General features: G+C 34.7%; 1 long non-coding RNA gene across 1 annotated transcript; it reads right to left on the bottom strand.

Annotated features, from left to right (window-relative positions):
* Nucleotides 1-26,546, bottom strand: LOC309663586. Its single transcript, XR_014265356.1, has 2 exons — nucleotides 13,500-26,546; nucleotides 1-1,989 (listed from the first exon to the last, which is right to left on the bottom strand). It is a non-coding gene; the product is annotated as an uncharacterized lncRNA (long non-coding RNA).
* Nucleotides 26,547-27,758: the final 1,212 nt, after the last annotated feature.

The following is a 27,758-nucleotide window of genomic DNA, read 5'->3' as shown; positions in this document are numbered from 1 at the left end:
TTTTCTTAATTGTTTTGGGTTTTTTTTTTTTTTTTTTAGGTCTTTTCTTTCTCATGTGTTTCCTGCCTAGAGAAGTTCCTTTAGCATCTGTTGTAAAGCTGGTTTGGTGGTGCTGAATTCTCTTAGTTTTTGCTTGTCTGTAAAGCTTTTATTTTCTCCATCAAATCTGAATGAGATCCTTGCCGAGTAGAGTAGTTTTGGTTGTTGGTTTTCCCCTGTCATCACTTTAAATATGTCCTGCCACTGCCTTTTGGCTTGCAGAGTTTCTGCTGAAAGATCAGTTGTTACCCTTTTGGGGATTCCCTTGTATATTATTTGTTGCTTTTCCCTTGCTGCTTTTAATATTTTGTCTTTTATTTAATTTTTGATAGTTTGATTAATATGTGTCTTGGCGTGTTTCTCCTTGAATTTATCCTGTATGGGACTCTCTGCACTTCCTGGACTTGATTGACTATTTCCTTTCCCATGTTAGGGAAGTTTTCAACTATAATGTCTTCAAATATTTTCTCAGACCCTTTCTTTTTCTCTTCTTCTAGGATCCCTATAATTACAATATTGGTACATTTAATGTTGTCCAAGAGGTCTCTGAGACACCTCAATTCTTTTCTTGCTTTTTTCTTTATTCTGCTCTGTGAGAGTTATTTCCAGTATTTTATCTTCCAGATCACTTGTCTGTTCTTCTACCTCAGTTATTCTGCTATTGATTCCTTCTAGCAAATTTTGAATTTCATTTATTGTGTTGTTCATCATTGTTTGTTTGCTCTTTAGTTCTTCTAGGTGCTTATTAAATGCTTATTGTAATTTCTCCATTCTATTTCCAAGATTTTGGATCATCTTTACTATCATTACTCTGAATTTTTTTTCAGGTAGACTGACTATTTCCTCTTCATTTGTTTGGTCTGGTGGGTTTTTACCTTGCTCCTTCATGTGCTACATATTTCTCTGTCTTCTCATTTTGCTTAACTTACTGTGTTTGTGGTCTCCATTTCACAGTCTGTGGGTTCATAGTTCCCGTTGTTTTTAGTGTCTGCCTCCAAGGGGTAAGGTTGGTTCAGTGGCTTGTGTAGGCTTCCTGGTGGAGGGGACTGGTGCCTGTGTTCTGGTGGGTGGGGCTGGATCATGTCTCTCTGGTGGGTAGGACCACATCCGATGGTGTGTTTTAGGGTGTCTGTGAGATTATTTTGATTTTACGTAGCCTCTCTGCTAATGGGTGGCTTTGTGTTTCTGTCTCGCTAGTTGTTTGGCATAGGGTGTCCAACACTGTAGCTTGCTGTTCTTTGAGTGGAGCTGGGTCTTAGCATTGAGACAAAGATCTCTGGGAGAACTCTTGCCAACTGAGATTACATGGGGCCAGGAGGTCTCTGGTGGTCCAGTGTCCTGAAGTTGGCTCTCCCACCTCAGAGGCTCAGGCCTGACACCATGCCAGAGCACCAAGATCCTGTCAGCCACACAGCTCAGAAGAAAAAGGAGAAAAAAAAGAAAGAAAAATAAATAAATGAATAAATATATAAAAATAAAATAGAATAAAATAATTTAAATTAAAAATTTTTTTTAAATTATTAAAATAAAAAAGTACCAGGATCTTGGTGTGCTTGAGAGCAATGAAACCAATAAACAAATCCACCAATGATAACAAGTGCTAAAAACTATACTAAGATAAACATAAAGATCAGAAACAAGTCAGTCACAGAGAGCAAACCCCATGTCTACATTTGCTCCCAAAGTCTGCTGCCTCAATTTTGGGTTGATTCGTTGTCTATTCAGGTATTCCACAGATGCAGGGTACCTCAAGTTGATTGTGTGGATTTAATCCACTGCTCCTCAGGGTGCGTGGAGAAATTTCCCTTTCCCTTCTTTTTTCGTACAGCTCCTGGGTTCAGCTTTGGTTTTTAGCCCTCCTCTGTGCGTAGGTTGTCTCAGGCTTCTGTTCCCACCCAGACAGGACGGGTTAAAGCAGTGGCTGATTAGGGGGCTCTGGCTCACTCATGCCTGAGGGAGAGAGGGATACGGTAGTTATAATATGAATGCGGGGTGAGCTGTGGCGGGCCGAGACTGGCGTGACATTGCACCAGCCTGAGGCATGCCATGTGTTCTCCCGGGGAAGTTGTCCCTGGATCATGGGACCCTGGCAGTGGTGGGCTGCACAGGCTCCCAGGGTGGGGTGGTGTGGGTAGTGACCTGTGCTCGCACACAGGCTTCTTGGTGGCTGTAGCAGCAGTGTTAGCATTTCATGCCTGTCTCTGGTGTCCGAGCTGATAGCCACAGCTCGTGCCTGTCTCTGGAGCTCGCTTAGGTGGTGCTCTGCTTTCTGTGGGCAGACAGGGAAGGAATCCCCTGTCCTCGTGCACCCTGAAACAATGGTCTCTTGCCTCTTAGGCAGGTCCAGACTTTTTCCTGGACTCCCTCCCAGCAGCTGTGGTGCACTAGCCCCCTTTAGGCTGTGTTCACGCAGCCAACCCCACTCCTCTACCTGGGATCTGACCTCTGAAGCCCAAGCCTCAGCTCCCAGCCCCCACCCACCTTGACGGGTGAGCAGACAAGCGTCTCAGGCTGGTGAGTGCTGGTTGGCACTGATCCTCTGTGTGGGAGTCTCTCCGCTTTGCCCTCTCGCCCCTGTTGCTGCTCTCTCCTCCGTGGCTCTGAAGATTCCCCCCCGCCCACCGCCCCCCCACCCCCGTCTCTGCCAGTGAAGGGGCTTCCTAGTGTGTGGAAACTTTTCCTTCTTCACAGCTCCCTCCCAGAGGTGCAGGTCCCGTCCCTATTCTTTTGTGTCTGTTTTTTCTTTTTTCTTTTGCCCTATCCAGGTATGTGGGGAGTTTCTCCATGGGGGAATAACATGGGGGGAAAGCCCCATGTTATTTAATATCACTATAAAATTTATTTTTGTAGGAAAAGGACACATCCTTGGTTTTCTTTCCTCTTCAAGTACCTCATTTGCATCTTCTTAGGTATTTTTAAAATACTTCTGCTGTAATCTGCTGAGCCAAATTCTCCTAATTTTATAGGACCCAGTTTAAGCTTTACTTTTTCATTAGTACACTTTTTTTCCCTCTGTATTCTCATAGATCACTGTAGCACTTTTAGCTGGTAATTGGTATTTAACGTTTTATTACAAACTGATTTAATGATAACTTGGTTCGTATTCACATTATCTCCCTAAAAACGTAATATCCCTGATGTCAGAATTCAGACCCTAATCTAAAGCCCTCAAAATACTTAGCATAATACTAGACAGCAAAGAAATGGTCAATAAATTTAAGTCTTAAAACAGATGTATACATTCTTCATAGTTTCAGTCTCATCACAAAGAAAATAGTCGGCACACTATATGTTCATTCCTCATTCTAACTCATTCTTCATCTTTCAAAGTATTAAGTAAAAAATATGTGTGATAAATATGGAGGAAATAGTTTTATGACTGGTTGAGAAATGACAGTAGTCATTAATTGGATTTGACCAAAAAGGGTTTCTACCAATTCAGCTTCATTATTTTTATTTTATGTAACAAAAATTTATCAAAGTAGGCATAACACCAAAAATTGTTATTTATCATGTAAATAAATCTTTATCATTTTATCTAAGATGACATAATATTGTAAAAGGGAAAAGCAATATGAGAAGATTTGTTATCTTAAAATTAAAGTGAACTTATAATAAAATATATGCTAGAAATAAGAAAATTTAATAATAGCACAAGGAAAGGACAGTGGATAATAATGTCAGGGGTAACATCTTAAGTTAGTATATCATGTTTTCGTATTACCATCTAAGTAACTCAGTCTTATTAAAACTAAGTTAAAAATTGAAAAAATAATTTTAAAATATTGTTTACAAAGACTTGCACAATATTGTTGAATCTTAATTTCAATAGAAATTTTTAGATACATCTCTTTGAACATCACATACAAATGTCAAAATATTGACTCAGTGAGAAAATATATGAGAAGGTATTTGGGGCATTAATTTATTTTCATTTGAATTGACTCAGAGTGAAAGTCAAAATATTTGTGTTTAGGAAAAGAAATTAACTGCAGTTTTTGTTCCAAATTAGTTCATTTAAATAGAAGCCTCCTACTTATGAGTAGGTTGTCTTCTAAATAGTGATGTGTAAATCAATTATTTGAACATTGGAATGTATTTTCCCTTGCTGTAATACAATAAATGGTGGCTTTGTTACTTATATGAATAGCTCCACAAACTCAGGGTGGGAATATAGTTAGACTTATTTATTTATTTTTTTCTTTATAATTAATTGGCTAAAACTCTGCTCTGTTAAAGGGGTACCACTGTGAAATATCCTATAGAGAAGATGAGAAAAATAAGACTATAAACTGGGATGAAACATTTGTAAATCACATGTCTGGTAAAGCTCTTTTATCTAGAATCTGTAAAGAACTTTCAAAACCTAAGCTTAAAAAATCCAGTTAGAAAATCTGAGAAAGAGATATGGATGGCAAATAAACACATGAAAATATGTTCAATATCATTTACCATTAGTGATATGCAAATTAAAATCACTATGAAACATCACTGCACACTTATTCAAACATTTAAATTTTTAAATATGTGACAAAACCAAATACTGGTGAGAAAATGGATAAATTGGATCATTCATACATTTCTAGTGAAAATACAAAATGGTACAGGCAACTCTAAAAAATAATTTGGTAGTTTGTTATAAAATTGTACAGGTACTAACCAGACAACTCAGCAGTCGTATTCTTGGGCACTTATCCCAGAGAAATGAAAACATACATTCACATTAAAACCTGTACGTGAATCTTCCTATTGGATTTTTGTAACAGTTCCAAACTGGAAACATTTGAATATCCTTCAGTGGGTAAATGTTTAAATAACTGTGCCATATTCATACCAGGGAATTCTATTCAACACCAAAAATAAACACAATACATGTAATAATTTAGGTGGATTTCTAGGATATTATTATTGGTGGAAAACAATTCTGAAGTTTAAAAACCATATGTTTTCATTTGTATAACATTATATAACATTCTGGGAATTTTAATGGTAGAGAACACTTTAGTAGTTGTCAGGAGACAGAGACTAGGCTTGTAAATATAAAGGGCTAGTATGAGGGAGTTCCCTAGTAGTGTTGGAAGAGTTCATATGTATGATGAAATTGTTTGGAACTATGTGCCCATGTTTACACACACACAGAGGAATGCATGTAAAAATAATTTTAAAAAGTGAATAAGGACTGTAGTCGACTTAACATTGTACTGAGGCCAGTTTCCTGGTATGGGCATTGATTCTGTACTACAGCTATATAAGATATCACCACAAGAAATCTGGGTGAAAGGTACTGTGGACTCTGTGTACAATCTTCCCTACTTTTTATGCATCTACAACTACTTCAAAATAAAATGTTAAGAAAAAAGGAAAGGAAATTTGGTATCTCACTTTGCCGATTTCTACCATCCTCTGACTTCTCCAGGAACCCCTAAGGCTTATACACTTCAGGGAGAGCATCTACTTTGATGCCACACACAATGGAGAGGGGACTTAGGTCTAGTTAGTATATTGCTGCCATTGCTTCTTACCAGTATAGGGTGTGATTTTTAAAGATTGATCTTATATAGACTCAAGAGACAATTTTTCCTCAATCTGTGATGGTAGAATGCAGGTTCTCAAGATTTTCTTTTTTTTAAATTAAGATTCTGATGATTCAGCTAAAAACCCTCTTTAGGCTCACAAACCATGCTGAGCTGCTTCATTTCTCATACACTGGCAATTCTCAAGGTGTCTAGCATTCCACAATGATGAAATCATAAAAGTGTTAGCATTCTGTCTTTCAAACAACTACCATTTCATCAACCAAACTAGGGACCTTCTATTTTTTAATATTCTTTGTATAAATCTACACAATAATGTCTCATTATCCACTCTTTATCCACCAACGAGGCTATTTACCCATTCATTCATCTAAGGATACTTCTCAGTGGCTACATGCAGTCTACAGCCAGCCTTATGAGGAGGCTACTTTTTTTTCTAAACACTCCCTCCCAATTGATATTCTTTGCTTCTTTACCCTTCTAGAATGATTACACTCATTTTATTATAGTGTGAATTTATAAAATACATCCGGGGGGAGAAGAAAGACACAACCATCAGTTTAAAAATTTCTTCACTAACATGGTACGTTGGTATAGTCAGGATCCCAGGTGAATTGACAAAAGCCTATTAAACCCAGCTCTTTTGAGACTACCAAATAGCCACCAAATGGAAAGAAATATATATAGGAATTGATTTTACCTCAATGCAGAGGACTGAGACAAAAAGGACAAAAGTTTCAGGAGACTGATTTGAGTCTAAAAAAATAAAATCTATAGATTCAATGTATTTACATAATAAATGGCTTTGTCAGATAGTGAGTTCTCAGAAAATTTTTCAAGAAGTGGTTACGTATGTTTCAAGAATTTCAAAGAGGATATTACTGTTTTGGTTTTCTCTTTATGTGCCCATTTGTGTTTGCTGGGGCTCTTGGTTTCAAATAACAGAAGTACTTTAGCCATTTCAAACAAAGTGGGACAATGCATACTATATTAAAAAGAAATATCCATAAAGATGAAATACAAGGATTCACTTGGACCTCAACTAGAGGTCCAACTAGAACCAAGCTCTCAGATGACACTGGAATTTTCTTTTTTTCAGTTCCTCAATACTGCATTTACTTCATTTTCTTTCTCTTTGGTAATCATCCACTTCTGCTTATTTAGTCCATGGGTGGGGGAAATAGAACTTTTTGTTTGTTTGATTTTAGTAGCTCCATATTTTATGATTTTTTGTAGCCACTTGAGGCTAAATGGAATTTATCTTCTCATGAGATCAGAGATCCCAACTATGGATCCATCAACTATGGACAAAGAGTCAGGTTCTAGATATGGGTAAGTAAGAAGCCCAGTATCCTGGTCAAGTATCTGAGTAGTCTGGACTGTGGTCTATGTGTGATCTTTCAGACCTGATCATAGACAATGACAAAGGTTTTACCTGGCAGAGCCTTATGGGAAAAAGCTGCCCCACAACGCACATGGTACCTATCTAGGTTATTGCAGTCTCTGTAAGGAGTTACAGTCAAGGACTCAGGCCTCCTTGGCCATTTACACTCTTATGCGCATCTCCACTCCTAGCCTAGGTGCCTCCATTGGGAGATCTCCTTATGGGGGGGAAGCTGGAAGACACCTTACTCTGCTCAGACTCAGTACTAAGTAGTTTTTCATACCTAGCCCTTCTCCTCAACTCCCTCCCTGGTTCCTGGGTCCATAAAATGACAGCAACCTTATATTTGTAGCTCCCTCTTTAGTGAGAGGATCTTCATGTCTGTGCTGATCCGCTGCACCCCCTGCTGCCCCCCACCCAGTGCAGTCCCATGGCAAAACATGCAACAGTGGAGGAGCCATTCCTTTCTCTAGCTTTAGCCTCTTACTTACCCTATAGCAGGAAGTAATGAAAGGCTTGCGTGTTACTTTCATTTTGGCTTATTGTTTTAATTGACTAGTACTCCAACACCTGGTGGCTCAGCTCTGCTCTTGACAGTATCTACTCCTATCAAATAAATGTATTGAGGGGACATGCTGGTTGTCTAAATATGACTGTTTATAGTACAAGCATATAATTGAACTGCAGAAAGATTAACTCCTAAAAAAAGTGTACATGATATCACCCAGTTCTAATGTTATACAAGTTATGTTGCCTCTGGGGGGAAAAATCTTTCAAATTGTCTGAATATAATTCTTACCGAGAAGATGTGAACTACCTATTCAGAAGGGGGAAACAAATGAGCAGCAATGCAAGATTCTGTAAGCCTACTCAGAAGGATATGCACGATATTTATTGCAACAATATTATCTATCTACAGAAAGATTGATAATAAATATTAAATCAATAACATGTGTGATTAAATTAAAAACATGCTTCTGAAGAGTATAATATCCTGTAATTAATATACTACTAAGAAGATATATGATCTGATGTCACCTTGATATCGAATTATTCATTTTAAATAAAATTGGCTTGACCTCCCATCTCTGTCCTGTGAAAAATCTGATACCCAGTATAGGATGTCTACTAGTGGCTTAAATTCTCATTTCCAAGGTCTGTTCTTATCACTTTCTTGTTCCCATTTTAATAATAATTGCACTTCCAGTAATGCCTGTAGCCTTATCTAGGCCTTATGTTTAGCCAAATGTGAAACACATACCCACTTCCAAGATTTATTAAAAATACTGGGCACATTCTTTCTAGTATAATTTTAGATTTGATAGAAAATATAAACCATAGCAATAAAAATACAATATAAAGTATTCCCTGTTCTTAAAAAGTCCCTGGCTGTGTATTTCCACAGAGGATTTCAGTGGACTTGCTTTTCTCTCTTGTTATCTCTCCTTCCCTTCAGACTTGTTTTTCATCCCTGCCCATTCAAGCCAGGCCTAGAGAATATTATTTCTATATGCATCCATATGCGTTGGACATTTTTCTGAACAAAGGTATTTCTCTTCAAGAGAAGAAATCTGCAATGGTCTCTTTATTTATTTATTTATTTATTTATTTATTTATTTATTTATTTATTTCCTATCTTGCTATTAGGGCATTCTCAAACAAGAGCTATAGTTAAGTGATGTAATCCATTTAATAAAGGTCACATTTGAAGTGCAGTAGCTCCAGAATTAATAAATACTCCAATATGTGAATAGTGAGAGAGTGCACAGAATATGCATATCTATACAACGGGAAATGTATTAGAGACTGTGGCAAGAATCTTTAACTCAGTACAACAGATAAATGGAAAAAATATATATTTATTCATCACTTTCTATGTGCCAGGCAGTGTAAGAACCTCACCGATTTTATTTTTTAAATCTCTACAACCACACTCTTCATTAATATTACTGTCTCTCTTAACAGATTTGTGAAAACTGGCACCCATGGTCCTATACCTAATAAAATAACAGAGCCAAGAGTCTAAAAAATTTATTCTGATTACAGAGTCCACACTTGTATCCATAAATCAGGATTTTTTGGCTCCTTATGAGAGTATTTCATTGATAAGATGGAATTTTTTAAATATTTTATTTCATGGAATCCAAAATAATTACCAAATGTTTAATTAGCAAGAAAAAATTTATATTATTTTAATGTGATATCAATTATTTGTGTAAGATCTGTCCTACTCTGCAAAGTCAGTATATAACCTTCCAATTCTTTGATTTAAGAGAAAGTAATTTATATGCATTTCTCCATAGTAAAATATGCAAAGTCTTCAGCAAGACAATTAGAAACTGCATTGAGAAATGCATGTTTAGTAACAAGAAACATATTGAAAGTGCACAGAAAGTCTTTCTTTTGTATATATTTTATTCCCTTCTTTGCTCTCACACACTTTATTATTACTCCTCTAGCTTCTAAATAAGATTGATTGGTGAGTTGATTACAGGGGTGCCTGAACGCAGATTGTGGGAAGCCTTAGTGTCACTCGGTATGCCATAAATCAAACAGCAGGTGAGTGGGAAACACAGTTCCCTGACTCACAAAATATAATAATAAAAATGTAAATAAATAAACTAGCCTCCTTTATTAGGAGATAACCATTATCAGTAATAACTCTGATAATATATAGGATTCAGTTATACAGTTTCCTTTTATTTACAAATTTTAAAATATTTATAATATACAAGCTATTATACTAGGCAGCATGGGAGATTTAAGTGTGAAAAAACAAGGTGCTTGTCAATGGCATCACCATCAATTAGAGGAAATAAAATCGAGCACTGTAGCATAGAGTAGAAATTAACAGCAAATGTTTAAGATTATTTGGAAGGGAAGAAATTTATGTTTTCTGAGGTAATGATTTGAAGAACAGAGAAAGATTCTTAGAAGGGGCTTCCATGCACATAATGATGAAAAACAATGGCATCGAAAGTGCAAATAGCAATGTGAGTATTGATCCTCCCATTTTTCACAACAAAACAGGCTTCTTCATTTCCTTACTCTCACTCAGTGTGGACACAATCTAGGCATCCATTGCCGTAAATACTCTTTTCATTCATCATTCTTTCCATACTGTTTTTTTGATTCCTTAGTATGTGCCAGTCACTACAATAAGCTCTGGGAATAAAGAAGAGAGAGCCAAAGTCTCTGTCCTCAAGGAAATCTTAGAGAATCTTTTTCCATGTCAGAAATGCCTCTTCAATTTTCCTTCCTGTCCATTTTGTAGTCACTGCTTTAGTATATGTTATCATCACCTGTTCACAGAACTATTCTGACCAACAGTTTCTTAGACTTCCCCACTTTACACCAACCTGTTGTTGAGGGTTTTCCTTGGCACTCTCTGTTGGCAAGAGAGGAAATCAAGCCACACTACTGAAATTAGTCAATCAATGAAAAAGTACATGGACCAAAATATAGATGACAATTATGTGCATAAATGATAGCAGAATACATGAAAAAATATCCACGTTATAATGTTCATTTCAGAGCTGTTTCTAATGGTGAAATAAAAATATAATTCAAATCTCCATCAATACTATGGTGATATAAAAAATAGTGCATAATCGTTAAAAATGATGATACCATTTATAATTTCTGACGTAGAAAAGATGTCCATGATGTATTTTTAAATGTGTGTGTGTTTATGTTTGACAGAGAAAGAGAACCCTGAAGGAATATGTTTTAAATCACTAAAATTGGTTACTGCTGCGTCAAGGAATTATGGTTGGCAATTGAGCATTCTTTCTAAGATCTTTATAATAATTCATCAAATCCTAATATAAATAATATTTATTGATTTATATATAAAACAAATATATTCATATTATAAAAATGGAGTTTTTACATAAATAAACATATTAAAGCAACACTATTTTGTATAGTCAATGATATAACATTGGAGGTTATGTATACACAGGAAAATATACTTAGCAGTTTTTTAATTTACTTATATGTATTATAAAAAAAAATTCTGCCACTGTTTTTGGTTAGATTATCATAATTGCATGTTAAACACTTTCATGGAGCTGGCCTAAACTGCTCAGCAAATTATAGGCATTATAATTTAGTCAGAAGTCTACTAGATATAAAAACCTGAAAAAAGATATTTTTACAGATTTAGGCTATGAAGATCTCTTTATTTCTCCAAGGAGCTTATAAATATTTAAAGATAAAAAGGCTCTCTAACTGTAACAGATGATTTAGGTAAAATATTTGAAAAAAACATTTAAATGATAAATTTTTCTGACAGTGATCAGTAATACCAGGTTTCACATAACCAGAGGGAAAAATTAGTGTCAGTCAGAAGTTTAGCTAATAATATGGTATCACAGTATGAATATTCCTGGGGATAATTTTTTCAAATTGTGTCATATTTTATCTCGGTTATTTTATCACAGAGCTGAGAAGTCTAATTTGTAAAGAAATCCTCATGAGATGTTGGGAGGCTAAAAGAATCAAACTCTGAGTATACAAAGAGCCAAACAAGATCTATACGAACTTCTATCTATCCTCCAATCCTTTTCATAGTTTACATTATTGGGTGTTTTATTCTTTTCCCATCATTCCATTCAATTTAACTCTGGGTTATACTTGGGATTATGATCTGGTTAGATTCGAACTCAACAAACATCACAGTATTCTTCCACATCTTCCTTCCTTAGTTAAAACTCGACAGTTTCCAAGTTCAGTTTTGTCTTCCATAACGGCTTCCTCACTTTCTTTCATGACGTTTGCCACTGTCATAGCTCAAGCCCCTCTCTTTTCTTTCCTTTAAAGACCTCAGTTACCCATATGTTAGGTCACTTGACATTGTCCCACAGTTCACTACATATTTTTTTTTCTTTCTGTTCAACTTGAGTCATCTTTTTTCTACAGTGTCTAATCTTCCATTAATGCATTAATGCTCTCCAATGTATTCTTCATCCCAGATATTGCAGTTTCTGTCTCAAGAAATTTGATTCGGGTGCTTTTTGTTTTTTAGTAGCTTTAACTAAGATTTTAAAATATATGTAATACAGTTATAATACTTGTTTTAAAGTTCTTATCTACTAATCTAACATCTGTGTCAGTTCTGGATTGGTTTCAGTTGGTTGCTATTCTCTTCATTATGGTTGATTCATCGAAATAGAGACTATATCCTCCCAGATGAAGCTCAGCCACAGAGAACTGAAGTGATATGTTGGATTGGTAGAGTATTCAAGAGTAATATTCCATGAAATACATGTGAGGAGTTCTATGTGATCTTGGAGTGGTTTTGGAAGACTTTTTGGTTGAGGAAAGACTAGCTGGCTCCTCCCTTAAAGTTCAAAGTGCTTATTTTCCCCGATGGCAGGACACATATCATTTGAATAATAATGAAAAGCAGAAGAATTTATGTTCCTCAGTTTTCTGTTAAATTTTTAGCACAATAACAGCTTGAGGAAAGACGTAGAATGATGTTCATTTCAAACAGTGAAACATTGAAAAGTTAATTTCTAACTAAACTAAAACCCAATTGTGTGCATAAAAATGGCTGGAATATAATGATTCCTTGGCAAGTGAGAAAAGGGGAGGACTTTGTGTTTGCTGAAGAAGTGTTTATCATTTGTCTTTTGTTTGCACATTTATTTCCTCCCTATATGATTCTGATAGAATGCATCAAGGATATAATTCTCTTTCTGGTGCTTGCTTTGATGTTAACCCTACAAACAGAAAGGATAGTGTATGTTTCTGTATAAACAGGTCAAAGATGGCCTAGAAATTAGTTCACATTATACTGTCACTTACATCATATTACAAGATTCTTACAATAGCTAAGGTGTCAGCATTGATGTGGACTCACTATGCCCATTTTATAATTGGTGGATGTAAAATTTAGAAAGGTTAAGGGCTTGCAATCATAAGATAAATCTATGAAGGATTTATAAACAAGCCCAGAATTTCCAGTTTCAAATCCAGTATTCTGCCCTCTGCCTCAGCCATTTTTTTAAGTTTGCATGTTAGAGGCAGTAGGACTTCTACAGTTTTAGATAACATCAATGAAATACCATAATTGTACTCTTGATTATGTTTAAGATACAAAGAAACTTTAGTCTACATTCATTTTTTTAACTAAAAGCTTCAGTTTGAATATTAATTTTATTTAAATAATGTTCCTAGAAATTTTAGAGAGAAAATTAAACTGACTTTATGTGCAGAATACAATCTCCATTTGCTTTGACAACTCTTAGTTTACGTATGCAAAATAAGTCTACCTTTTTGTATATATAATTAAGATGCGATGCCAGGATATCATTGACTGCTTAATTAAAGCAATTAGGATTGTAGTGAATCATGGCACAACTTACCTTAAGAGGTGTGAGCAGACTACGTCACAGGCTATGATACAGTAAATAGTCATTGAGTTCAAAATACTTCCCACATAATAAAACATAAAGCATATTTGAGTGCTAAAGTTTCATTCATTCTTAACATTGTAGATGCATTTAGAAAAAAAGAAAAACCTTAGAGGTTACCTGCTTTTCAGGACTTGACTTGGTGCACATCATATAGAAGGACTTCCACATGCTGTGACTTATTATTCAAAACAATGAAGTCCCCAATAGAAAGCATTTCTTTGCTTGGAGTGTCCTTTAATGTACCTGTCTTAAGAACCTTTGGTGGTGGTAGGTAGCTGGCTGAGGGTTCAGGGAGATAGACCCTGCCTGTGTCTCTGTCTTTCTATTAGAGAGCTATTGCCTCTCTCACCTTATCTGAGGAGGGATTAGAAGGTTGGTCGCATTGCATTAGCATGGACTTTGAAATGACAATCTCGGAATCAAATTCCAGTCTCAACATTCATTTCCCGGTAAATTAGGTCAGGGTGCTTAACTTTTCTGAGAGGCAGTTTCAGCAGTGATACTGTTGTATGTGCCTTATAGACAGGAGTAGATCCAGATTTTATGGGACCTAAAGCAATACTTTTGGGAGTGCTCTTTAAGGAAAAGGATACACAATAGGAATGATTGTGAATATTTATTTAGAATTAACAAAGAAATCACAATAGAATAGAACTTTGAAGAAGCTGACAAATTCATCATACATTAAAAAAAATTCAACTCTCTATAATTAACTGCCAGACATATCGTTTATTGTACTTTTTCTTTGGCTTTGGCTGTATATTCTCTGATTATTTCTTTATAACACTTTGAAATTATTATTTTCTTTAGAGAGAAGGGTATTCAATATTTCCACTAGCATGGCTGATTATTTTTTAATTAATAATGACAATTTAGAAAAGGTTCTTTCAGTTTCACAAATAAGTATTGATTATGTCATGTGGATTTTAAAAATTACTTTGAAACTTGGGAAACTTCCATTGAGTTTCTTTTGTATATGAGATATTTCAGATATACTTTCTGTAGTATTGCTATAGGTTTGTGTCCTAGAAACATAGGAATTTTATTAAATTTTATTTTACATAATTCTCATTTTTAAATGCATGATGTTTTTGTAGTCATATATATTACTGAGTATATGCCTGACAGAGAGAAATTCTCCTCTGATTTAGGCGCTGATGAGAACTAAATACTCTTCTTACAATTTTATACTTCTTGTGACTAAAAGAATATTCCAATAACAACAAAATCTTTTTTTTTTTTTTAACATTTATTTATTTATTTGGTTGTTCCTGATCTTAGTTGCTGCATGTGGGCCCCTTAGTTGTGGCATGTGAACTGTTAGTTGCAGTATGCATGTGTCATCTAGTTCCCTGGCCAGGGATCGAACCTGGGCCCCCTGCATTGTGAGCACGGAGTCTTAGCCACTGCACCACCAGGGAAGTCCCAAATCTTTTGAGCTCTGTCCTTTTCATACCTCTATTATTTACATATTTCTTTTGTTGCGTATCTTGGGACACATTTATATCCCATCGTGATCTGTGGCTGTAAAAGTTTGTGACATGATGATGGGTGGCTCAGCACAGGGCCCTTAGGGGTACCCACCATTCCTATACAGTGGATTCAAAATGCCTTGACAGTACATGAAAGGGGTTTCATCTACTAAATACAAAGTTTATGTATCCGCAACTCAACTTCTGCTATCAGCTAGCAAAGATGCCCATGGCTGCTTCAGTGTTCCCTGACACAAAAGGAGAGGTGTGACAGAGGGGAAATTGTTGCTTGAAGAGATTATCAGTCTTAACTAACTGTTAAAATATTTTAATTGTATAAATTTAGCATAATTATACAGCCATATGAAACAACTGCCAGGGTTTCACCTTTGAAAGAGTCTTTGTGAGCAAATGGCTCTGAAGTTTAAGATTCATTAGGTATGTAGTAAATCTTCTGGTTTAATGTTTACTGCATGTGTAAATTAAAGAACGTATTCAACTCTATATATTTTGATATTATCCCCACAAAAGCTACTGACATATAATGCAATAAAAGAATACTACCTATTTTTCTATTTCAAATTCAGAAATTCTTATGCTAATTAGAAGCAAGGTTCTAGATACAATATTAATAAGATTCTTCTTGGTCCTCATCATCAACAAAGAATTGATCAAATATTTCCAGCTTAATTTTTTAAGTCAGAGAGTAACATTTTATTAAAATACAACCATATACATTTTAATTATAAACCTCAGATTAACAATTGATTAAAATATACAAACATCTTGGTAAAATTAAGTATTTTCCAATCTTTTCTGAAATTTCTTTTGACAATTTTATCATGAAAAAAAAAAAAACCTGTGATCATTTTACATCGTCTAAAGAAAATAATTTAATAAACCTATTAGGGCATTATTGAAGTTTTTATTATCCTGTAATAACTCCTTAATAATGAAAACATTCTCTTGAAAAGAATCTATTATTATTATCATTTTTAGAGGTCTAGCTCTTGACAACTGAAAAAGATACACAACCTAAAAGTTGAGAGTTGTTTTACTTGGCAGACGGAACTGAGGACGTAAGCCAGGAAGATAGCTTATCAGCTCTGAGGGATGCTCTGAAGAGATAAGGAAGGAGACAGGATATAGAGCAGTTTTTGCAACAAAACCAGGCAGTCTGAACAAGACACCAAAAGATTACTGTTAATTAAAGAAAAACAGACATCTCAAGTTAATGAATTTAGTGCTTTTCTGTGTATGGGAACATGCAAGAGTCTGGGCTCTTTAAAATCATTCCTTTGATATGCACCTCAGCTATCTAGGGCCAGTATCCTGTTCTTTTCCATCCTGAATCCCCTCAGGGTACACAGTCTGGGGCTGCTGCAGTGGCTGATGGCTGATGGCTTGATGGCTGCAACGTCCTTTGTTTACTGATATGGCGGCCGACTTTCTTTGTAGACAGTCTCCTGGGTGATGATTATGCATGAATTCCAGAAATTCTCTAACATTTTTATCAGCTTCCTGAAATTCTGTATGTTAGAATTTGCCATTTCACTTGATAATCAATTTGAATTCCATTTCCATTATATTTTGTGATATCTAATATATAGAAAAATTAGACTGCTCAAACAGATAGGGATATACATTATTGTAAAATAGGGACAGCTGATTTGGGGAAGAGTGTATCAATCTGCTTGGATCACCATGACAAAATACCAGACTGGGTAGCTTAAACAACAGAAAATATTTTGGTACAGTTTCGAAAGCCAGAAGTCTAAGGTCAAGGTGCAAGGAGATTGGTTTCTGGTGAGACCTCTCTTCCTGACTTGTAGATGGACACCTTCTCATTGTGTCCTTACATGGCCTTTTCTCTGTGAATGCATAGAGAGAAAGAGAGAGATCTTTGGTGTCTCTTCCTCTTCTTATAAGGACACCAGTCCTAAAGTGTTAGGTCTCCAGCTTTATGACTTCATTTAACCTTAATCTTCTTTAAAAATTCTATCTCCAAATACAGTCACATTGGGGGTTTAGGGCTTCAACATATGAATTTTGAGGGAACACAATTCAATCCATAGCCAGGACTAATATAATGAATTCTCAGTTTATTAAAAATATGTCCATATTAATGTTATTTTGCTCTAAACTCTGCATAATGAATATTTAGATAATAAATATCCACTGTACTGTAATTTTTCTTTCAACATGTTACATATTCACTCTTTTCTTGTCTGCGTGTGTTCTAAAGAGAAGTCCAATGTAATTCTTATCTTTGTTCTTTTATAACCATAATTCTTTTTCTCTTCTTTCGAGATTTTTCTCTTCGTTTAGTTTTTTTACAATTTGATTAGGATACACCTAAGTGTATGTTTTTTGGTATTTATCCTGCTTGATGTTTTCTGAGCTTTCTTGACCTGTAGTTTGGTGTCTTACTAATTTTGGAAAGCTCTCTGTCATTATTTCAAACAGTTCATCTACACCTTCCCTCTTTGTTCTCTTAGTATTTCTATAATATGTATGTTTTACTTTTGAAATTGTCTTACAGTTCTTGCATGTTCTATTCTTTATTATTTTCATTCTTTCTCTCTTTTCATTTTAGAATACAAAGTTTCTATTGACATATTTTCAAGCTCACTAATCCTTTTTCAGCTGCGTTCAATCTACTACTGGACCCATCAAAGGCATTTTTCATTTCTGTTGAAGTTTTTTTTTTCTAGCATTTATTTTTATTCTTTCCATCTCTCTGCTTATAATACCCATCTCTTCTTTCATGGTGTTTACTTTTTCCATTAGAATTCTTCACATATTAATCATAGTTATTTTAAATTCCTTATCTGATAATTTCAAAAGCTGTGTCTTTTCTGAGTCTGGTTCTGATTCTTGCTTTGTCTTTTTAGATTGTGTTTTTCTTACCTTTTAGCATGCCTTGTAATTTATTATTGAAAACTGGGTAATAGCAACTGAGCTAAATAGGCTTTTAGTGTGAGGTTTCAAATTAATCTGGCTGGGCATTGGACTGTGCTTAATGATTACTATAGCTGTAGGTGCCAGAGGCTTCCAATTTAAGTGTCCTTGTTCTTGTCTTGCCTGTAGTCTTTGGACTTCCCCATCAGTTGCTCCTCAGTTAGAGTCTGTGTCTTGCAGTTATTTTTGTTGTCTGTAAGCCACTGTTATTACACAGGAGTCCTTTTGGTGTGGCGGTAAGGTTTGAAGGATGGCAACAATTCTATAATCCTATGATTGCATCTCAGTCTTTTAGGGGGTAGGCCTGTGCACTTAGGCTGTATCCTTCATAGGGATTTCTTAGTTCCCCTTCCCTTAGGTGAGATGGGAAGGCTGGAGGAGCCTGGATTTTGAGTAACACCTTTCCTACAGGTGAGAAAAGGCTCTGGTAAAGGCTTTTCTCCGGTAGAGTAGGCCTTTGTAATGGACAACACTATGGGCATATTTTAATGGTTACCTTTGCCCTGCCCCTGCCAGTGTCATTAGGGATTGTCTCTTGGCTGTTCATCTTGAAAACCTGGTGAAATCCCTGGACATAAAAGCCTGGAAAATGTGGGAGCCCCTCACAAGCCCCGGGGGTTTCTCACTCTCAAGTCAATGCACATTAGCCTCCAGCAATTCATTAAGAGAATTTCCAGTTAAATATTCCTGCCAGTTTATGAGTCCAGGGCCTTCTCCAATAAACAGATCTCAGCTGTGACTCTGGATTTGCTTGTCTCCAGATTTCAGGGCAGCGGTTTGCCCTGTGACCTCAATCATCTGATGAGTCCAGGAAAAGTCATGGGTTTTCAGTGACTTTTTTCCCCTCCTTTTCTTACTAAAGATAGGAGTAATGACTTCTAAGCCCTTTACATAAATGTTGGAGCTGAAACCAGAACTTATATTGAAATTTTGCTTCTGAAAAAGTTATGCCAACTTATAAATTATAGTGTATTAATTTGTAATAATAATAAAGACTATCACTTGAGAACTTAGTTTGCATGAGGCATTGTGCTAAACACTTATATGCCCTATTTGATAGAAACAAAATGCATAGTGGTTGAAGATACGTAGTTTGGAGCTAGGCTGCCTGGGTTGCTGAATCCAGGCTTTATCACTACTATGGGACCTTGGGGAAGTTACTTTTCTGTACCTCAATTTTATCATCTGTTCATGAGGATAATAATAAGACCTACCTCACAGAGTTTCTATGAGGATTTAATGAGGTAACACATGAGCAGTGCCTCGTACATTGTGAACGCTATGTGCTTGCTATTATTACCTCATGTAATCCCATGATAATCCCCTGAAATGAATATTCTTTTGACAGAGAGGAACAAAAGCACAGATGGTTTAAATTACTTGACTAAGTGCTCTTCAGTAGCCAGTCCAGATTCCTAAACTATACCTATGACTTAGAGATAATATAGAAGAAAAATCCCCCATCCTAATTTTCATAATTGGCCACACAATTTTTGTAACTTAATATAATGCTCCTAGCCTACAGAAATGGGTTAATGCTATTTAGAAATTAATTTTTTATGTATGTGTAATCCAGATATTGTAGATTAGTTATATGAATCTCAGAGCCCAGCCTAATCTGCACAAGTTTTGATCGGTAAAAACAGTCTTTGTTGTAAGAAATATGAATCTGAAAGTGTTCCGACTGGGGCTCCTGCAGTGTCCCAGTACTTTACCTCCTCTGGTTAAATATTTGGTTTTTACAAGACCAGGCATCAAATACCGAAATGATGTATAGCAAGATCATGCAGGGCTTATTGAGGGCCAGGCAATCTCAAGTCCCTCCATGTGTTCCTATTCAGTTCCCCAGGGAACCAAAATATTTATTGTTTTCATCTGATTCATCTCTTTTACTTTGGAACTTTCCTCCTCATTGTTTTATTCTTCTATTTGGGTACCTGTGCTTCAAATCAAGCAAGTGGCTTTTTTTAAAACCTCAGCTTGTACTGGCACTGGGAGTACCAGACAATCACCAACATGATGAACAGGTTGTACGAATAATCAGTATTTACAGCATACGAAACTTCCAGCTTTCATATGCCTTTGTCATTATAGGCACAAGATGCCTCTCCACAAAGTTTTGTGCTTGCTGGTAGATTTTAGAGGTTGTTCTGCTTTCCCTAATCTAGCAGAAAACTGCAAAGTATGGTTTTCATTCTCAGGCAAACCATAAAACCCACAATAAAAAAGAACAAAACTGCCAAACTCTTCTGAGAGGGATTCCCACTTGGTGAATCTTTAAAAGCTCGTAAATCCAGAAGTATATTTATTGCCTTTGATGCAGTTCTCTTCCAGGGGATTCCCCACCTTCCTCAGTCTCTTAAGTTCTGTATTATCCTTCTTAGATCTACTGCACCCCAGCAGGGTTTCCCTGAACTTTGGTAAAATCCCCACATACTAATAGGTCTTTCATTCCAACGGATATTCAGACCTCCTTTCCAAGCATTCGATTCCTTAGAATTTGACTCCCGAATCCATTATTGTTTCAATATGTCTCATAATAGCTTGAAGGAGACACAGTACTTAAACAGTTTTGACTTCCTGCTTTGTTTTTTCTTTCCAGAAAGCATTACTCACATTCAAAAGAGGAAAAAAAAAAAAACCTAGTTTAAGTAAAAATGAGATACTGTGCTATGTGTCTGTGGCGGGGTGGGAGAGGGGTGCACATGCTTTCAAGTGTGTACGTACCAAATGGGATATTTTGACTGAGAAGAGGGATGAGGCTTTTATTTTCTTGGTGTGTTAAGTTAGGTGTCATCTTTCTCCCAGTAAATCAGTTTAAACCAGGAATTTTGTTAAAGCCAATGTGTCCCAAAAGGTAGCACATTATCCCTGTATATATATTCGAATTCAATTAATTTGTATAGTGAAGCTTGGACCTCCCCCAGCGAATTAAGGGTCTTAAATAGTTATCTAGTTAAGGTCAAAGCATGTAAAAAGAAATAAAAATGTTTGCTATGGACAAAGGCGGGTGGGCACTGTGGGTGGAGTTGATGGATATCTCATTGAAGATAAGAGTGAACCCAGAATGTTATAAAGGAAGGGGAAATCCTGGGAGTGATGTGGATTCAGAAATAGGACTTTTTTTTTAAACTGAAGTATAATTAACTTACAACATTATATTAGTTTCAGCTGTACAACATAGTGATTCAATATTTTTATGCACTACAAAATGATCACCATGATAAGTCTGGTTACCATATGTCACAATACAAAGTTATTACAATTACTGACAATATTTTCTACACTGTACATTAGATCCCCGTGACTTATTTATTTCATAACTGGAAGTTTGTACCTCTTAACCCCTTTTACCTACTTTTCCCATCTCCCCACCCGCTTCCACTCTGCCAACCACTAGTTTGTTCTCTGTATGAATGGGTCTGTTTCTGTTTTGTTATGTTTGTTCATTTCTTTTGTTTTTTATATTCCACATTAAAGTGAAATAATATGGTATCTGTCTTTATCTGTCTATTTTATTTCACTTAGCAGATACCCTCTAGGTCTATCCATGTTATCATAGATGACAAGATTTCATTTATTTCTATGGTTGAGTATTATTCCATTGTAAATATATATATCTATATTTGGCTATTGTAAATAATGCTTCACTGAATACTGGGGTGCCTATAGCAAAGATAAACAAATGAGACTACATCAAGCTAAAAAGCTTTTGCACAGCAAAGGAAACCATCAACAAAAAGAAAAGACAACCTAGTGGGAGAAGATATTTGCAAACAGTATACCAGCATACCTCATTTTACTGCTCTTCACAGATACTGCATTTTTTTTACAAATTGAAGCTCTGTGGCAACCCTGTGTGAAATAAATCTATTGGCATGATTTTTCCAAAAGTACTTGCTTACCTTGTGTCTCTCTGTTACATCTTGGTAATTCTTACAATATTTCCAACTTTTTCTTTATTGTTATACTTGTTTTGGTGATCTGTAATCAGTCACCTTTGATGTTACTACTATGACTTGCTGAAGGTTCTAACGATGGTTAGCATCTTTTAGCAATAAAATCTTTTTTAAATTAAGGTATGTACCTTTTATTTTTAGACATAATGCTACTGCATGCTTAATAGACTACTGTATAGTATAAATACAACTTTTCTATGCACTGGGAAACTAAAAAATTCATGTGACTCACTCTACTGCTCTATTTGCTTTATCGCAGTGGTCTGGAACCCAACCCTCAGTATTTCTGAGGTCTGCCTGTATCTGATAAGGAGCTTATATCCAAAATATATGAAGAATTCATACAGTCCAGTATCAAAATAAACCAAACAACCTGCTGAAAAATGAGCAGGCGTCCTGAATAGATATTTTTCCAAAGAAGACACACAAATGAGTAACAGGTACTTGAAAAAGTGCTCAACATCACTCATCATCAGGGAAATACAAATCAAAACCACAGTGAGATATCACCTAACACCAGTCGGAATAGTTGTTATCAAAAAGACAAGAAGCGACAAAGATTGGTGAGGGTGTGGAGAAAAGGGAAACCTTATATGCTGTCAGTGGGAATGCCAGTTGGTACAACCACTATGGAAAACAGTATGGGAAGCTCCTCAAAAAATTAAAAATAGAACTACCATACAATCTAGCAATTCCACTTCTGGATGTTTATCTAAAGAAAACAAAAACTCTAATTTGAAAAGATATATACATCCCAGTGTTCATTGCAGCATTATGACTTAAGCACCCGAGTTTTTTGTTGTTGTTACTATAAAAAAGACTGCAGCTGGTTCTAGAACCCATGCTGAACTGGTTACCATGAGTGTGTGTGTGTGCGTGTGTGTGTGTAAATTAAAAGAATAGTCAGTTACACAGTGGGGCCTTTTTAGAATCTCAACTGATGGTGATGATAGCTACAAATATTCCTCAGTATTTAATGGTATTTATTTTGAGTTATCAATTCATTGTTTGAATTTGTTGAGCACTTGAAAGCTCCATTATGATTTTTTTCAAATTATGTGAAGTTGGTTATTTCAGAAAAATATACATTGTGGGATAATCAACCAGGAGAGAAGCCTGGAGTCACTGAAAATTGACGTTTTAATGAAGAGGTAATATTAGTTTTATTCCTGAGGTTATGAAGCCAATTCAAACCAGTTGTACCCTGGAAATGTCTGAAACTATAATCAAAAAAGCCATGACAAGAAAAAATAAGTTGAGTATTATAGATGTCACATTTATCTTTGCTCTTGCTGACTTCTAGCAACTTAGACAATCTATTAGGTGTGTTTTCTTATATAAGTTCACTGACACCACTGTCATATAAGCAGTGACAACTGGACAATTCATTCTTTCCTCATTGGTGTCTGAAAGTAATTCCTTTTTCTAGATGAGATTATAATTCACAGACAAGCATATCAATCATCTACTGTCTTTGACTGTATTGTCAAGGAATCAGTTTTCACATCAACCAGACTTGAATTTTAATCAATGTACTAGTTCAGCAACATTGGATATGTTTTTCAACCTTTCTGATATGCCTGTTTTTTTGTCTATATACAAAGAATATAGTGGGATAAAAATTTTTAGAATGCAAAGGTCATGAATACTGAACAATGAGCAAATTGTGGTGCAATGAGTGGTGTTTGCTGCTATTTAACCTACTTGCCTCTCTCTTCTTGTCAACATTATTCCCAAGGGTATTGTCTTGGCTACATATTAGTTCCACATTATAGGTTGTTGGAATTTTATACATTGAAATAGGGCACCAGGAAGATTTGTTTGTTTATGAAAAGAGGTAAATCTTTTCATTCTAGAGTTTTTCTAGCATTCTGTAATAGTACTATTAGCGTTAACTCCACACAAATTTGTCTTAACTTACACATCATTTAAGTCCTACTTAATTTTCTTCTGTATTATTTAGAAAATGTTGAACCTGGCTTTATTGAATGTCAATTCAATGTAAGCTGGCGAGAACTGCCAAGTCATCTGATGTTAGGGGGCATATAATACAAATTTAACATAAAGCCATACAATTTGTATAGGTAACTAGATTTAAAAAATAGAATCAGCTGTGATGTTTCATATCATAATCAGCATATGAAACAGTGAATTAGCTGATGAATTACTTTAAGCTATCATATTTAATGAGAATTATTTTTCATAAAGTTTGTAGCTGTGAAGAAAATTAATAAGGTTTTGAATAATGAATTCTTTTACGTTTGGTAGTATTATTTTACTAATTGAGCTTTTTTTTTCTTTGCTCACTGAGGTTGATTACTTAGATGTAGAAACTTAAGTGATACATACATTTTTTGTACAAGATACTGATATTTATTTACTCCATTAATACTTATTAAATATTAGCTTAGTACATAGCAAACCTACTAGATATTATTTGATGATATAGGAAGATAATAAGACAAGCTGTATATTAATTAGCTATATGAAAGTGACAGTGAACATGGAAGTGGCCAATTTTGGACTGAGGATGGACTGAAGAATTTATGAATTTTAAACTTGCAAAATCATATAGTGGAATCATGACATATGGACTTAATTAGATTTAGCTACATATATTAAAAATACTGAGGCATAAATGAGACAGTTTATTTTTGTTATACCTAAAACATTGTTGGTCAAGGGCTGCTACGGTAGCCCCTAATATCATCAGGGAACAAGACTTTTTTCTTTCTGTTCTTTGATCATAAATTATTCATAGCTTCATTAATCAAAATTATTGTATCAGAAGGGCACCAAATCAAAGGCCACAGGCCAAATTCACTCTGTCAAATTCTGTATATAAAGTTGTGTTGGAGCACAGCCACCCCCATTTATTATGTGTTGTCTAAGGCTGCTTTCATGATACAAATGGCAGGATTGCATAGTTGTGACAGAGACTATAGTCCTACAAAGCCAAATGTTTGCTATCTGATGCTTTATAAAAAATAGTTTGCTGAGTCATGATCTAAGACAGTATCTATTAGAAAGAGTATAATGTGAGCCACATATATAGTTTAAATTTTCTAGAAGCCACATTAAAAAAGTAAAAATGAACAAGCAAAATTCATTTTAATAATGTAATTCTTAAATCCTTTATATCAAAAAAATCATTTCACCATGTAATATATTTAGAAAATAATAATACATTTTACTTTTTTTTTTATAAATCTTTGATATTTAGAGTATATTTCAATTTGACCTGCTCATACTTCAAGTACTCAATGGCCGTACGTTTCAAGTGGCTATCATGTTGGGCAGAACAGGACAGATATATCAAAATGAGTACATCCATATCCTTTGCTTTCTTCATAGGAAGAAGAAAGAGAAGTTTTGAGAGGAACAAATAGGATAAATATAAAACAAATAGTAATATTATATATATATAAGGACACACTCGTATTGATATTCACAATAAAGGTACATAATTTAAAGATCTCCATTAAAAGGCAGAGGTTGTCCAATGGATAAAAAGCAAGAAAAAACTATATGCTGCCATAAAGAAAGTGATTTTAAATATAAACATGCAGATAGGTTAAAAGTAAAAGAAGAGAAAAAGATATACTATGCTAACACTAGTCAAAGAAGACTGGGATGATTACATTAATATCAGCCAAAATATATTTCATCGCAAAAATATTACCAGGTGTAAAGAGGCTTATTTAGTAGTGATGAATGAATTAATTCATCGTGGGAACATGATAATTATAAATGCTTTGCTATCTTATCACAGAGCTTTTACTTCACTGACATTTATAGAACATTCCACCTAATAACAACAGAACACAAATTGTTTTCAAGTATACAGAAGTAAATTTACCAAATGGGCCATTTTCTAAACCATAAAGCAAATTTAAATAAAGTTCCATGGAATCAAATCACAGAAAGCATGTTTTAAGACAATTCGGCAATGATTAGAAATAAATATCAGAAATAAATTTGAAAAATCATCAAATATTTGAAAACCTAAATAATAGACTTTTAAAATGATAGGTCAGAAAAGCAATCAAAAATGATGATTAGAAAATAAAATGCAAATATAACATACCAAAATTAGTGAGATACAGATAAAACACTGCATTGAGGAAAATTTATAGCATTGGATGCCTTTATTATAAAAGAAAAGGATCTCAAATTAATTTTCTTCCATTCTAAAAAAGTTTTAAAAGTATCAAATTAAGTCCTAAGTAAGCAGCAGAAAATAAATAGTAGAGGTTAGTATGAAAATAGAAAACAGAAAAATAATAAGTAAATCAATGAAACCAAAAGTGTGTCCTTCCAGACAGGAATTTAAATTGATAAACCTATAACCAGAGTAACTAGGAAAAATAAGAGAAAAGACACATATTACTAATATAAGGAATGAGAGAGGTGAAGATGCTGCTAATTCTACTAGTATTAAAAATATACTAATGGAATATTGTCAATAACTCTATGCCAACAAATTTTACAACTTGTATAAAATGGACATTTCTTCAAAAATGACAAACCCAAAGCTCAGTAAACAATAGATTAGCTGAATAAATTTCTCTATATTTGTAGTTGAAAAAGTAGGTCCAGATAGCTTCATTGGTGACATCTATGACATTTTAAAGAAGAATTAATATCAATTCTATAGAAACTCTTCTAGAAAATTGAGGAGGAAGAAATACTTCCCAACTCCTTCTATAAAATCAGCATTACTCTAATAATCAACAAAAGGCAAACTTTTCCACAATGGCACTGGATCAATTTGAGATGATAGATAGATAGATAGATAGATAGATAGATAGATAGATATGCACATACATAATACATATATACACTTTGATCCACATCTGTAGCATATGCAAAAACTAGTCAATATAGGCCTAATGGAAAAGAGAAAACTGTCAGACTTCTAGAAGATTATATAGGGGGATATTTTCATAATATTACTAAGGCAAAGATCCCTTTGATACAATATCATAAGCATGATCTCTCACAAACTGATAAAATTGGATTCATCACAATTAATAATATATGCTGTTCAAAAGACACTATTAGAAGAATGAAATGACAAGCCAGAGACTGGAAATAATTACTTGTAGGTCACATGTCTGACCAAAGGACTTATATTTGGGCTGTATAGAGAATTCTCAAAACTTAAAAAAAACAGATTACTAAAAAAAGAAATATTTAAACATACACATTATAGAAGAAGATATGTGGCTATTAAATAAGCACATAATAATGTGTGCAACAGTATTAGTCCTTAAGGAAATGCAAACTGAAACTATGATAAGATATTACAACACACTTAACAGATTGTCTAAGATTGAAAAAGACTGACTGTATGGAGTTCAGGAGGATGTGAAGTAACCAGAACTCTCATGCAATGCTGGTGGAATGTACATGGTACAAGTACTTAGAAAAGAGTTTGAATATTTCATTAAAGGTTATACATACACCTTCCATACTACCCAACAATTTCACACCTAAATATTTACTGAAAGGAAATGAAGGCATATATTTACATAAATATTTGTATACAAAATTTATAGCATCTGTATTTGCCAAAAAATGGATACAATAAATGTCTGTCAGTAGATGAATTGATAAATAAATTATGGTATGGCCATAATTGAAGTACTGTATTACTGAAGAATAAAAAGGAATAAACTATCAATATATACTAAAGATGGATAAAACCCAAGGTAATTTTATTGATTGAAAGAAATCAGATCCCCCCAAATCCATCCTATATGATAGTATAAAATTTTATAAAATTCAAATATATTGACAGAAAACAGAAAGAAGATCAGCACTTACCTTGGGATGAGGGTATGAGGAAAGACAGAAATTATTTTACAAAGAGTCATGAGAAAGAAGTTAAGAGTGATGGATATTGATCGTGATGATGCCTTCTCAGGAATGTGTGTGTGTGTTAAACATTACGTTGTCCAATAAAACTGTTGAAAAAATAT

This window comes from Balaenoptera physalus (assembly GCF_965194825.1).
Source record: "Balaenoptera physalus genome assembly, chromosome: 7".
NCBI lineage: Eukaryota > Metazoa > Chordata > Mammalia > Artiodactyla > Balaenopteridae > Balaenoptera > Balaenoptera physalus.
Note: the sequence above shows the minus strand (reverse complement) of the source record. Positions and strands in the feature narration are given on the sequence as shown.